The 13,767-nt window shown below is 38.4% G+C and overlaps 1 long non-coding RNA gene across 2 annotated transcripts in view; it reads right to left on the bottom strand.

Annotated features, from left to right (window-relative positions):
- Nucleotides 1–8,955, bottom strand: part of LOC147584706 (uncharacterized) — a 223,265-nt gene extending 214,310 nt beyond the window's left edge. For both annotated transcript variants that reach the window (XR_015255833.1, XR_015255832.1), the window contains exon 1: nucleotides 8,056–8,955. This is a non-coding gene — a long non-coding RNA (uncharacterized LOC147584706). The remainder of the gene's footprint in view (nucleotides 1–8,055) is intronic.
- Between the last annotated feature and the right edge of the window lie 4,812 nt (nucleotides 8,956–13,767).

Consider the following 13,767-nt stretch of genomic DNA (forward strand, 5'->3'; position numbering starts at 1 on the left):
CTTTTTATTCCCAATATCCACACACCTTAAATCAGGTGATATAGAGTCAACTATGCCATAATTTTCTTTTTAGACATGAATGTTTTAGCTCTTGAGACCTTCCTTCCTGGAGTATACCATATTCCACTAAAGGAAGTATTTTAAACTAGCATCTCAGGTAAGCTACCAGCAAAACCCAATTATTCTCAGCCCACTTCTTGTTTCTCTTAACCTGCAACAACTTAATCCTTGCTTTGAGTGATTACTCAATAATTATTTTGTGGGAGGCTGAAAAGATTGCCTGGGGCCCTTCTGTCTGCAAGTCTGGCCCTGATACTAACCTGGGGTGTGGGGTGAGAGAGGGGGTGAACTGACTCTGCTCTTGGTGACTCAGGGGTTTAGTTAGTTGAAGATGTCAGATGTGAAATTGTATTTAAAGGTAAGTTTTGGAAGAAGGTGTTTCTGAATCCATCAAAAGCATGTGAAATATTGCCCATCCTTTTTAGCAAATCTTAGAAGATGAAAGGTGTACCAATAGTTTGAAGAACATTTTCACTTTTAGAAGGATAGCTCTCAGGGGCGCCTGGGTGGCGCAGTCGGTTAAGCGTCCGACTTCAGCCAGGTCACGATCTCGCGGTCCGTGAGTTCGAGCCCCGCGTCGGGCTCTGGGCTGATGGCTCAGAGCCTGGAGCCTGTTTCTGATTCTGTGTCTCCCTCTCTCTCTGCCCCTCCCCTGTTCATGCTCTGTCTCTCTCTGTCCCAAAAAAAAATAAATATAAAAACGTTGAAAAAAAAAAATTTAAAAAAAAAAGAAGGATAGCTCTCAGACCAACATGTATCCAAACATCGCTTTGTGCCTTGAATGGGTCAGAGTTACCACAATCATTATCAGCTTCTTATTTTTCAACATTGCCAACCATCAGAAACTTGAATTCATGTTGATTCAGGTTTCTATGTCATATAAAATGGGGTGCATATATAACGGCTATATAGAAGTTATTTAGTGTTTTAAAATAGGAAATCTAGAAAATAAAAGCATCAAAGTAAACTTTAAAAAAATCACAGCTCTGCATACATAAATGGAAAGAATGCTCAATTAGAACAAAATGGCAGCTCTGACTTCTAAAACTAGGTTACTTCTTAAACATAAGAGCTGTGTTAATGATTATGACAGGCAATCTAATTAGATAACATCACTGGGGTTTAGAAAAACCAACATAAATTTCACTACACACTACATAGGGATAAAAATATTTTGGACCCACATTCTGTGGTAGAGGATATTCTCAAGCAAATGGTTCTTCAGGAAACAGAACAGCAAAAGGGTTGGTAGAAGATAAATAAGGAAGTAAGGAAATTATAGAAAAGCAGATAAAAGATGAGACATATTTCAATAGAGCCCAAATATTAAGATGGTGGACAGTGTAATCAAAATTTATGACACAAAGTTCACATGCTTTAAATAAAAGTGAATTTACTTGAATAGCTTTAGGATATCAATAAATGATTAAAAGAACAACAAATACACATCACTTTTATCCTCCAACTCTCCCAAATTTCTAGACATGGATAAGTAGATGGTCTGGCACCAAACTTAATATTATCTATTTAAAGGACTCTAACTTAACATTAAGAGCTCTCAGACTCTATAATTAACATTTGAAAACCATTAACATAACTAGTTCTGAATTGGTTTATAGGATTTGAATATCTATGACACTGTCTATACTGTTCTGGTACTATAAATTTCTGTCTGGGACATAATTGTCTGACTCTTGAAAATCCTATCTTTTAATTAATGTATGTGTAAAATTTTGTGTTGTGTAATTGAATATAGTGAGCAAGGCATGTTTGCAGTGGGCATTTATTCACAATGAATATCTAAAGTGAAAAATTACTAAGCTCCATATAAGTATAAAACAGAAAAGTGAAAAATTGGGTATAAAATTAAGTGGTAACTAGAATGCCAAGACAAATAGAGAAAGAATAAAGCAAAAACTTCATCTCAAAAGCCCAAGGTCTTTTTTCCCATGTAAATTTGACTGTATTTAAAGTTTTCAGTATCATAAGCATAAAGGAATAAATGCAGATGGTTTCAATTTTTATCTACAACAGCTCAACTTAAAAGAAATTGAATCAGCTGGAGAGTTAAACTTTTCTATGAGAAACACGACAAGGAAATTGAACAAGCGTAGAAAGTAAAAATAGTGATACGGCTTAATTATGAAAGAGAAAAATCATGGCAGGTACAAATTGATTATAGACTTCAGTCTTACTTGTTGTGATATTTGGGGAACAAAGATTTAGAAATGCATGTCAGAAATGCATGTTCACATGCATGCCTATTCCTGTGGTCCTATTTTTATTAGTTTCATTGGAGATTTACGTATATTCTTAAAATTATTTTACAGCTCATTGACAATTTTAAAACAGCTCTCTGGGAACCTAGCCTACTTAGAATGAATGTAAAGTAAAGAAAGAAGTTCGCACTAGGTGGGAATTTTGTTCACTGAGATAGCACTCCAGAACTGTCACAGCCTCAGGGAATAGCCTGGGGACTGCTCACAAACACCTGGTATCGGTTTCCTCACCAGGGGAAAGGGATGGTGATATTTATCTATCTGGTAGAAATGTTGGGAGAACTAATTAATGTTTAGAGAGGGCTTTGAGATTCTTGGATGAAAGGTACTCAGTAAATGCAAAGTGTTATTATGATTATTTTAATAGTTATGATTACTGAGATATTAAATATGTAATATTCTACCACCCTGCAAATTCTAGTCTGGGTGGGCACTGTGGATTGCATATCAAATGGCTTAAAATAAATAACTTTAATGGTTGTTTTAATTTGGTTATGATAAAACGTGGGTGGGCAGGACAGGTATCTTTATCGGCCTTTCTATTCCTTGACGTTTAAATTTAGCTTTTGCTTTTAAATTCTAATGGTGACGTCTTATTTGAGACCTAAAAGGTAGTACTAAATACTACTGAAAAGTCACGAAGACCTTTACTGCTCAGGGCCACACACTACTAGAACAGTGAGTGTTCTCTGAGCTACCTACTCCTAGAAGAAACAAACCTTGTTGCTTGAGGGACAGTGTTAAATAAAGAGGTTTGAAGGGCTCAGTGGCCTGTATTCTCAGGAAGCTTTCCCCACCGTATCCAACTTTTAACCAAGACTGCTTGACATTACAGAGAGAAAGCCAGGCAGATTTAACAGAGCAGTACGATGGGAGGTTATGGATTACGGAATGGAGTTAGAAGTGAGAACTCCAAAGGAAGATCTTTAATGACAGTAGATATAAAGTGGCACAGACTAATCAAAGTGCGCCAGAAACTTACTTCTATAGTTGTTTAGATATATTTGTTCAGATATATTTGTTCATCCCCAGTGATGAGGGGAGCCTGGATGGCTCAGTCGGTTGAGCGTCCAACTCTTGATTTGGATCAGAGTCATGATCCCAGGGCCCTGAGATGGAGCCCCGTGCCGGGCTCATGTGCTCTCTCTCCAAAAAATAAAAATAAGATTAAAAATAAATAAATAAATAAAAATCAAGTAATGAGATCCAGTAATAAAGAAATACAGAGATGTTGGGATGAGCACTGGGTGTTGTATGGAAACCAATTTGACAATAAATTTCAGATTAAAAATTAAAAAAAAAGAAATACAGAGAAACTGGTGCCAACATAAAATATTTCAAATAGTGTGCTCTCAGTGGTTGAGTGAAGTTATGCTAATTTGAAATCATTGGAGTTTCTTAAACCCTACATTTATCGTACGTGTTCCTTTCTCATGAATCTATATTATGCAATCGTACATCAGAGGAATGCAAAATAAATATATGCAGAAAAATACTTACAAATCTGAATGCTTTTACCTTTGTGTTTTGTGAATCTGAGTCTGATTGGAAATAGAAAGCTGTTTAATCTGTGTCTCATCCATGTACTATAAACCACATGAAGAAACTAGGCATTTTAGAAATAACAAGAATAATAACGTTAAGTCCCAATCAACTACATATTTGAACTAGTAAAAAATAGTCATTGCTAGCAAGAAAGTTAAGAAGTTAGTCTCGATGCAGAAAACAGAGATCACTGGTCACAGATCATGTGCCTATTATAAAGGAAATACAATAGGAGATCTCAATAGTCCATTTAAATTAAAAATAAATAAAGCGAGCTCAATTTCCACTGCATCAGGAGAATCTGTGCTGTGAACTTTGCAAGTGGGGTTCATTACATTATGTTTCGGGAAAGTGATCAAGATTATGAATTTTCTTCACCCTTGCATCCTTAAGCATTACACTTCACGGGATGTTTTGGAGAAGCTGAAGCAGAGATGGAGATCTAGCTTGCTGTAATGCAAGCAGATGGCTGGGTCACAGAAACTCTTTGAAGAGATATACTCAGATGCTTTTTTTGTTTTTGTTTTTGTTTTGTTTTACAAGAAAGCTAACAATTTTTTTTTATAAAAATGAAAACATTTAAGAGTAAAAACACAACTTGCTTCCCACAGTTGTTATGAGGGTAGAATGAGGTGGTGCACTCAAAACATTTAGCATGGTACCTGCATGCAGCAAGAATTCAATAAATGTAAGGTATTATTATCATATGAAAATGGGATATGATGTATTGATGGAATGAGGGCTGAGGCTTTGACCCAAGTTAAGGGGCATATTCCAGTAGTCACAACTGTGTTGGGTAGAATATGGCGCTCCAAGAAACAGGAAGATCTCCATCTTAAAAGTATTCCCAGCTTAGGCTGAAGAGTTATGGGCAGTGCTTTAACCCTGAATTCACACTTTAAATGAGTAAATAGATTGTCTCCAGGTTGAAGCTAATATTTTCCCCTATTTGGTGATTCATTGCTGGTCATTCATTGACAAAGTACCACATTCTATTTTAAGATCTGGATATTGATGTCTAGCATTTTAAAAAATGTTTTTTCTAACATGTATTTATTTTTGAGAGAGTGAGAGAGAGAGAGAGAGAGAGAGAGAGAGACTGAGGGGGGCAGGGGCAGAGAGAGGGAGACACAGAATCTGAAGCAAGCTCCAGGCCCTGAGCTGTCAGCACAGAGCTGGACGTGGGGTTCGAACTCAGACCACAAGATCATGACCTGAGCCAGACACTTAACCGACTGAGCCACCCAGGTGCCTTTTTTAAAAAATGAAGTTGCTTTGAAATTAGGTCAGTTAGACAGGGACATTAATTTTTGTACATTAAGTAACACAGTAAGTCAGTTTTAAAAACAAAGAGAAAAAAAGGGGGGAAGGGGGATGAGAGAGAATCATGTCCTGATCCATACACACATTGCTTCTCTTGGCCCCTCTTAACCCCCACCCACTTTCTGTTCATCCAGCTGGCCACCTCACACAGACTCTCACTTTGGGGGGAAGGAGGGGAAAGTGGAAGCATTTATAATTGAATTTATACACCAAATTGTGTGCTGTCAATGGCTGTTTTGGTAAAATATACATACCGTAAACTTTACCATTTCGCCATTTTTCAGTGCACACTCCGGTGTCATTAAATACATTCATAATGTTGTGCAACAATTTCCACTACCCATTTTCAGAACCTTTTGGTCTTCCCAATCAGAAATTCTGCACCCATTAAAGAGTGACCCCGATGTCCCTTCTCCTCAGTCTCTGGTAAACTCTGCTCTTTCCGTCTCCATCAATTTGTCTACTCTAGGTACCTCATATAAGTGGACTCATACAGTATTTGTCCTTTTTACTGCCTTTCTCAGGTCAATATTTATTTTTTCAAGTAAAAGCACTGCCCTAATATTTCTGGCCATGTGGATAACATCTGGGACACGTTAGATTTACCATCTGAGTTCCTTGTCTTCCACAAAATTGCCTCAGACACCTTCCACATAGAGTCAAAAAAGAATTGTGCCCTAACTGAGTGCATCTTACAGTAAATAAGAAAAACTCACGTCTAAATTTAGTATCAGTGATGTGACCAACGTATGTTAACAACTGACACTAAGCTTCTAACATGAACTCCTAAATGGGTACATTTGCCTGAACAGCTTTGGAACTGCTATTGTGTTGCTCCTTTAATGCATACTTCTGAAACGTTAATAAGCTACTTACAATCATTATCAATTTTTAAAAAAATTTTTTAACGTTTTATTTATTTTTTAGACAGGGAGAGACAGAGCATGAACAGGGGAGGGTCAGAGAGAGGGAGACAGAGAATCTGAAACAGGCTCCAGGCTCTGAGCTGTCAGCACAGAGCCTGACGTGGGGCTTGAACTCACGGACCGCGAGATCATGACCTGAGCCAAAGTCGGCCGCTTAACTGACTGAGCCACCCAGGCGCCCCAATCATTATCAATTTTTGACAAAAAAATCATAAAGCCTATTTTCATAAGCATTTGTTATCATTTGACCAACTTTTGCAAAGCCTGGCTGTCCTTGCTCTAATTCTTACCTTTAATCATGATCAAATTTTTCTCACGATTGATGCCCTTGGCTGGTTTGCTTTCATTCCATTCTGTTTTTTTCTTTAATGTTACTGTGAGTTGGTGTGTGTGTGTGTGTGTGTGTGTGTGTGTATCAAGAAAGCACAAACAACATGGTAGGTTTATGAGCCCCAGTGATTAGGAAGTCCAGAGATAGGATAAGTTCCATAGTTGCTGGACTTAGTAGTGACTCTTTCTTTTGGTGCTGCTCTCTGGGATATCTGCTTCATCTCAAGTCACCTTTGCAACAGGATTGCCAAATGTCTGCCAGAAGCAATTCGGACCACATTCCCCCACTGTCACCCACACAGAAAGTGAGGCTTATACTTCTGCCTCAGCATTTCAAAGAAGGATGCCAAGATTCTTTGTATCCCTAAAGTCCATGCGGTACCCCCAAAGTACCTGGGTAACTACACCGAGGCGATTCTGGGAAGTAGGAAGCGGGGCAAGAAGGAGTGCATACAGACCTACCACATTATGGCTCATTCTGTGAATAAAATCCAGGCATATTTTTAAGTTATAAAAAATTACATTGGGAAGTATGACATAGTTATAATCTCGGGTGGAATATTCAACTACTACTTTATTACATAGAAAGCTTGGACATACAACCTTGTGATTGCCTAATTAAAAATCTTGGAAAACAGGGATAATATTTGGGAAAAAAAGATGACATACAGAACACAAAAAATGACTCTCATCTATTTTCCTGGGTCATGGGATAAGAAAATAAGATGCCTGAGAAAGCAGAGTTTGTATCTACAAAGAAATATCACATCTATTCAATCAGTGATTTCAATCTTTGCTTCTAACATAAGAACACTTTCTTCTAATAAATCAGTATAAGGAAAATAACATGTGAATCAAAGGAAGTTACTCTGGTTCAGTTGAGGTGAAAAAATCCTGGATAATTTCCTACTCTTATTCTCCTCCTGCTAGTAATTATATCCCTATGTGCTTGTTTTTACAGTTAAAGTAGGAAGAGCACAGTATAGAAGTCAGGAGTCATGACAAAAACCTGGATTCTCATTCTGAATTATTGTTATGTTCCTTGGAAAAGTGACTTAAGCTAGAACTCCCTTTCCAATTTTAAGAAACCAGGCCTTTAGACTTTTAAAATTCATTCATTTGGCTCAAATGTTAAAACTTCAGATATCACATATATTTACCTCCAGAGGGGAGGAGCCAAGATGGCAGAACAGCATGGAAGCTTTTTGTGTGTCTCGCGTCCATGAAATACAGCCAGACCAACAATGAACCATCCTACACAACTAGCAAACTGATTAGAGGATCAACACAACAATCTGCACAACCTGAACCACAGAATTCAACAGGTACGAGGCACAGAGAGAGGAATTTGGGGAGCGAGAAGCTGCGGAAGGTAGGGAACCACTTTTGCGGGCAGAGAGAAGACGGAGACTGGGGAGGGGGGAGAATACGGGAAAAGCACCCCTCCTCAAAAGCAGCTGGAGAGAAAGTGGAAAATTGGAAACAGCCGCAGGGACTAAACTGTAAAGGGAGAAAGGAGAAAGGAGACGGTTTAAATTCCTTAAGACTGTAAACAAAGGGAGCGCAAAGGCTGCAACTCCGCAGCTCCATACCTGGCGGTGCTCTGGTGGGAAGGGCGAATCCCCAGGAACAGAATGGGGTCCGGGAGGTTCTCAGGCCACACGGGGAAAAGCGGTTCCACTGCTGGAAGGATATTTGGTAGAGACTGTTGAAGCCACCTGGTCCCAGCAGACCCCCGAAGGCGGCCACATTCACTGGTGCTGGGGCAAGGTTGTTGAGGGTGAAGCCTGGTGCCAGATGTGTGTTGTGATTTTCCATAATCCCTTAAACGCTGCTGCTACACTATCTCGCAAACATTTTCTGAGGCGGGCTGGCACCTGGCCGCAGTCTCGGGGCACCGGCAGCATCAGGGTTCAGCGGGTGTTTCTGGGTGCAGCCAATAATCGGCCATTACTCATTCGGCCATTCCTCGGTGAGACCTTCCCGCGGGGGGGGGGGGGACGGGTCAAAGCCACAGTCCTTTGGACGTAAGGGGCCGGGAAAAACAGCCGCATCTGAGACAAAACTCGGAAGAGAGGTACTGCCTGTGGCCTGGTCACGGAGTGGACGAGAGCTGAAGACACAGGATGGGTGCGCGATTGCTGATCCCAGAGAACAGACTGGGTGGCTGGGTGGTGCCATGGTCCCCGCTCCCACGCATGCGCAGACGCACTTAGGAGCTCCGCAACAATCCACCCCAGTAGGCTAGCAGCGCCATCTAGTGGAGACCGGAGCTGTTACACTGAGCCCCGCCCAACTGGGCCAACTTCGCTCTTCGAGAACACAAACCTCAACGCCGGCTTAATTTATGGACTATAAAGAGCTACAGGGACTGACTTCCAGGGGAAAATGAAGCAATTTCAGTCCTACTTCAATTTGTTAGCAGGTTCATCTATTCAAATTTTCTTTCTTTTTTTTTTCTTTTTCCTTCTTCTCTTTTATACTTCTTTTCTTTTTCTTGAATACAGGAAGAGAAAAAATTTATTTTTATTTTCATTTTTATTAAAAATATCTTTCCTTAATTTTTATTACGATATTTCTTGCTGTTATGTAAAGTTTTTCAAATTCTATTCTACTTCCATCATTTTATTTTAGTCTACTACAGTGCATTCACTTTTCCAATTTTCAAACGATTTTTTCCTTTTTTTCTTTTTTTATCTTTTTTCTTTTTTGTTTCTTTTCTTTTTTCTTAAATACAGAAAATGAGAAAATTCATATTTATTTTTAATTTTTATTAAAAATATTTTTCTTTAAGTTTTTTCTACTATATTCTCTACTTTTGGTTTTTTTTTTCAAATTCTATTTTGCCCATCACCTCATTTTAGTCTATTTCAGGGTATTCATTCTTTCTAATTCTCAAACGATTTCCTTTTTTTTTCTTCCCTCCCCCCTCCCTTTTTTTTTACTCTAATCTATCAAACCACCTTCAACACCGAGGCCAAACACACCAAGGATCTAGCATCATCTATTCAATTTTTGTGTGTGGGTGTGTGTTTAATTGTTAATTTTAATATTTTTTTAAATTTTAATATTTTTAATTTCAATTTTTCTACCTCATTAATTCCTTTTCTCCCTTCAAAATGACAAAACAAAGGAATTCACCCCAAAAGAAAGAGCACGAAGAAACGACAGTCAGGGATTTAACCAACACAGATACAAGCAAGATGTCTGAACCAGAATTTAGAATGATGATAATAAGAATACTAGCTGGAGTCGAAAATAGAATAGAATCCCTTTCTGCAGAGATAAAAGAAGTAAAAAATAGCCAGAATGAAATGAAAAATGCTATAACTGAGCTGCAATCATGAATGGATGCAGCGGTGGCAGGATGGATGAGGCAGAACAGAGAATCAGCGATATAGAGGACAAATCTATAGAGAATATCAAAGCAGAATAAAAGAGGGAGATTAAGGCAAAAGAGCACGATTTAAGAATTAGAGTCATCAGTGATTCATTAAAAAGGAACAACATCAGAATCATAGGGGTCCCAGAGGAGGAAGAGAGAGAAATAGGGGTAGAAGGGTTATGTGAGCAAATCATAGCAGAAAACTTTCCTAACTTGGGGAAAGACACAGACATCAAAATCCAGGAAGAACAGAGGACCCCCATTATTAGATTCAACAAAACCCAACCATCAACAAGGCATATCATTGTCAAATTCACAAAATACTCAGGCAAGGAGAGACTCATGAAAGCAGCAAGGGAAAAAAAGTCCCTAACCTACAAGGGAAGACAGATCAGGTTTGCAGCAGATCTATCCACAGAAACTTGGCAGGCCAGAAGGGAGTGGCGGGATATATTCAGTGTGCTGAATCAGAAAAATATGCAGCCAAGAATTCTTTATCCAGCAAGGCTGTCATTCAAAATAGAAGGAGAGATAAAAAGTTTCTGAGACAAACAAAAATTGAAGGACTTTGTGGCCACTAAATCAGCCCTGCAAGAAATTTTAAGGAGGACTCTCTGAGGGGAGAAAAGATGAATATATATATATATATATATATATATATATATATATCCAAAAGCAACATATATATAACCAAAAGCAACAAAAGATTAGAAAGGACCAGAGAACATCACCAGAAACTCCAACTCTACAAGCATCATAATGGCAATGAATTCATATCTTTCACTACTCTAAACGTCAATGGACTCAATGCTCCAATCAAAAGACACAGAGTAGCAGAATGGATAAGAAAACAAGATCCATCTATATGCTGTTTACAAGAGACCCACTTTAGACCTAAAGTCACCTTCAGATTGAAAAATAAGGGGATGGAGAATCATCTATCATGCTAATGGTCAAAAAAAGCCAGAGTAGCCATACTTATGTCAGACAATCTAGACTTTAAAATAAAGACTGTATCAAGAGATGCAGAAGAGCATTATATCATAATTAAGGGGTCTATCCACCAAGAAGACCTAACAATTGTAAACATTTATGCGCCAAACGTGAGAGCACAAAATATATAAATCAATGAATCACAAACATAAAGAAACTCTTCAACAGTAATACCATAAGAGTAGGAGACTTCAACACCCCACTCACAGCAATGGACAGATCATCTAATCAAAAAATCAACAAGGAAACAATGGCTTTGAATGACACACTGGACCAGATGGACTTAACAGATATATTCAGAACATTTCATCCTAAAGCAGCAGAATATACATTCTTCTCCAGTGCACATGGAACGTTCTCCAGAATAGACCATATACTGGGACACAAATCAGCCCTAAGTAAGTACTAAAAGATCGAGATCATACCGTGCATATTTTCAGACCACAACGCTATGAAACTCAAAATCAACCACAAGAAAAAATTTGGAAAGGTAACAAATACTTGGAGACTGAAGAACATCCTACTAAAGAATGAATGGGCTAACCGAGAAGTTAAAGAGGAAATTAAAAAGTATATGGAAGGGGCGCCTGGGTGGCGCAGTCCGTTAAGCGTCCGACTTCAGCCAGGTCACGATCTTGCGGTCCGTGAGTTCGAGCCCCGTGTCGGGCTCTGGGCTGATGGCTCAGAGCCTGGAGCCTGTTTCTGATTCTGTGTCTCCCTCTCTCTCTGCCCCTCCCCCATTCGTGCTCTGTCTCTCTCTGTCCCAAAAATAAATAAACGTTGAAAAAAAAAAAAAAAGTATATGGAAGCCAATGAAAATGATAACACCAAAACCCAAAACCTCTGGGACGCAGCAAAGGCACTCATAAGAGGAAAGAATATAGCAATCCAGGCCTTCCTAAAGAAGGAAGAAAGATCTCAGATACACAACCTAAACTTACGCCTCAAGGAGCTGGAAAAAGAATAGCAAATAAAACCCAAAACCAGCAGAAGACAGGAAATAATAAAGATTAGAGCAGAAATTAATGCTATCAAAACCAAAAAAAAAAAAAAAAAAAAAAAACAGTAGAACAGATCAATGAAACCAGAAGCTGGTTCTTTGAAAGAGTTAACAATATTGATAAATCAGTATCCAGTTCGATCAAGAAGAAAAAGGAAAGGACCCAAATAAATAAAATCAAGAATGAAAGAGGAGAGATCACAACCAACACAACAGAAATAAAAACAATAATAAAAGAATATTATGAGCAATTATATGCCAATAAAATGGGCAATCTGGAAGAAATGGACAAATTCCTAGAAACATATACACTACCAAAACTGAAACAGGAAGAAATAGAAAATTTGAACAGACCCGTAACCAGTAAGGAAATCGAATTAGTAATCAAAAATTTCCCAAAAAACAAGAGTCCAGGGCCAGGTGGCTTTCCAGGGGAATTCTACCAAGCATTTAAGGAAGAGTTAACACCTATTCTCTTGAAACTGTTCCAAAAAATAGAAATGGAAGGAAAACTTCCAAACTCTTTCTATGAAGCCAGCATTACCTTGATTCCAAAACCAGACAGAGACTAAAAAGGAGAACTATAGACCAATTTCCCTGATGTACATGGATGCAAAAATCCTCAACAAGATATTAGCCAATGGATCCAACAATACATTAAAAAAATTATTTACCACAACCAAGTGAGATTTATACCAGGGATGCAGGGATGGTTTAATATCCACAAAACAGCATGATTCATCACATCAATAAAAGAAAGGACAAGAACCATATGATCCTCTCAATAGATGCAGAGAAAGCATTTGACAAAATACACCATCCTTTCCTGATAAAAACCCTCAAGAAAGTAGGGATAGAAGGAGTATACCTCAAGATCATAAAGCCATTTATGAATGACCCAATGCCAATATTATCCTCAATGGGGAAAAACTGAGAGCTTTCCTTATAAGGTCAGGAACAAGACAGGGATGCCCTCTCTCACCACTGTTATTCAACATAGTATTGGAAGTCTTAGCCTCTGCAATCAGACAACACAAAGAAATAAAAAGCATCCAAATTGGCCAGGAGGAGGTCAAACTTTCACTCTTCGCAGATGACATGATACTTTATATGGAAAACCCAAAAGATGCCACCAAAAATCTTCTAGAATTGATTCATGAATTCAGCAAAGTTGCAGGATATAAAAACAATGCACAGAAATCGCTTGCATTCCTATACACCAACAATGAAGCGACAGAAAGAGAAATCAAGGAATAGATCCCATTTACAGTTGCACAAAAATCCATAAAATACCTAGGAATAAATCTAACTAAAGAGGTGAAAAATCTATACACTGAAAACTATAGAAAGGCTATGAAAGAAATTGAAGAAGTCACAAAAAAATGGAAAAAGATCCCATGCTGCTGGATAGGAAGAACAAATATTGTTAAAATGTCAATACTACCCAAAGCAATCTACATATTCAAAGTAACACCAGCATTCTTCACAGAGCTAGAACAAATAATCCTAAAACTTGTATGGAACCAGAAAATACCCCAAATAGCAAAGCAATCTTGAAAAAGAAAACCAAAGCAGGAGGCATCATAATCCTGGACTTCAAGCTATACTACAAAGCTGTAATCATCAAGACAGTATGGTACTGGCACAAGAACAGACACTCAGATCAGTGGAACAGAATAGAGAACCCAGAAATGGACCCACAAACATATGGCCAACTAATCTTTGACAAAGCAGGAAAGAATATCCAGTGGAATAAAGACAGTCTCTTCAGCAAGTGGTGCTGGGAAAACTGGACAGCGACACGCAGAAGAATGAACCTGGACCACTTTCTTACACCATACACAAAAATAAACTCAAAATGGATGAAAGACCTCAATGTAAGACAGGAAGCCATCAAAATCCTCGAGGAGAAAGTAGGCAAAAACC

Source organism: Puma concolor, chromosome A1, assembly GCF_028749965.1.
Source record: "Puma concolor isolate L17-30 chromosome A1, mPumCon1.1.hap2, whole genome shotgun sequence".
Classification (NCBI taxonomy): domain Eukaryota; kingdom Metazoa; phylum Chordata; class Mammalia; order Carnivora; family Felidae; genus Puma; species Puma concolor.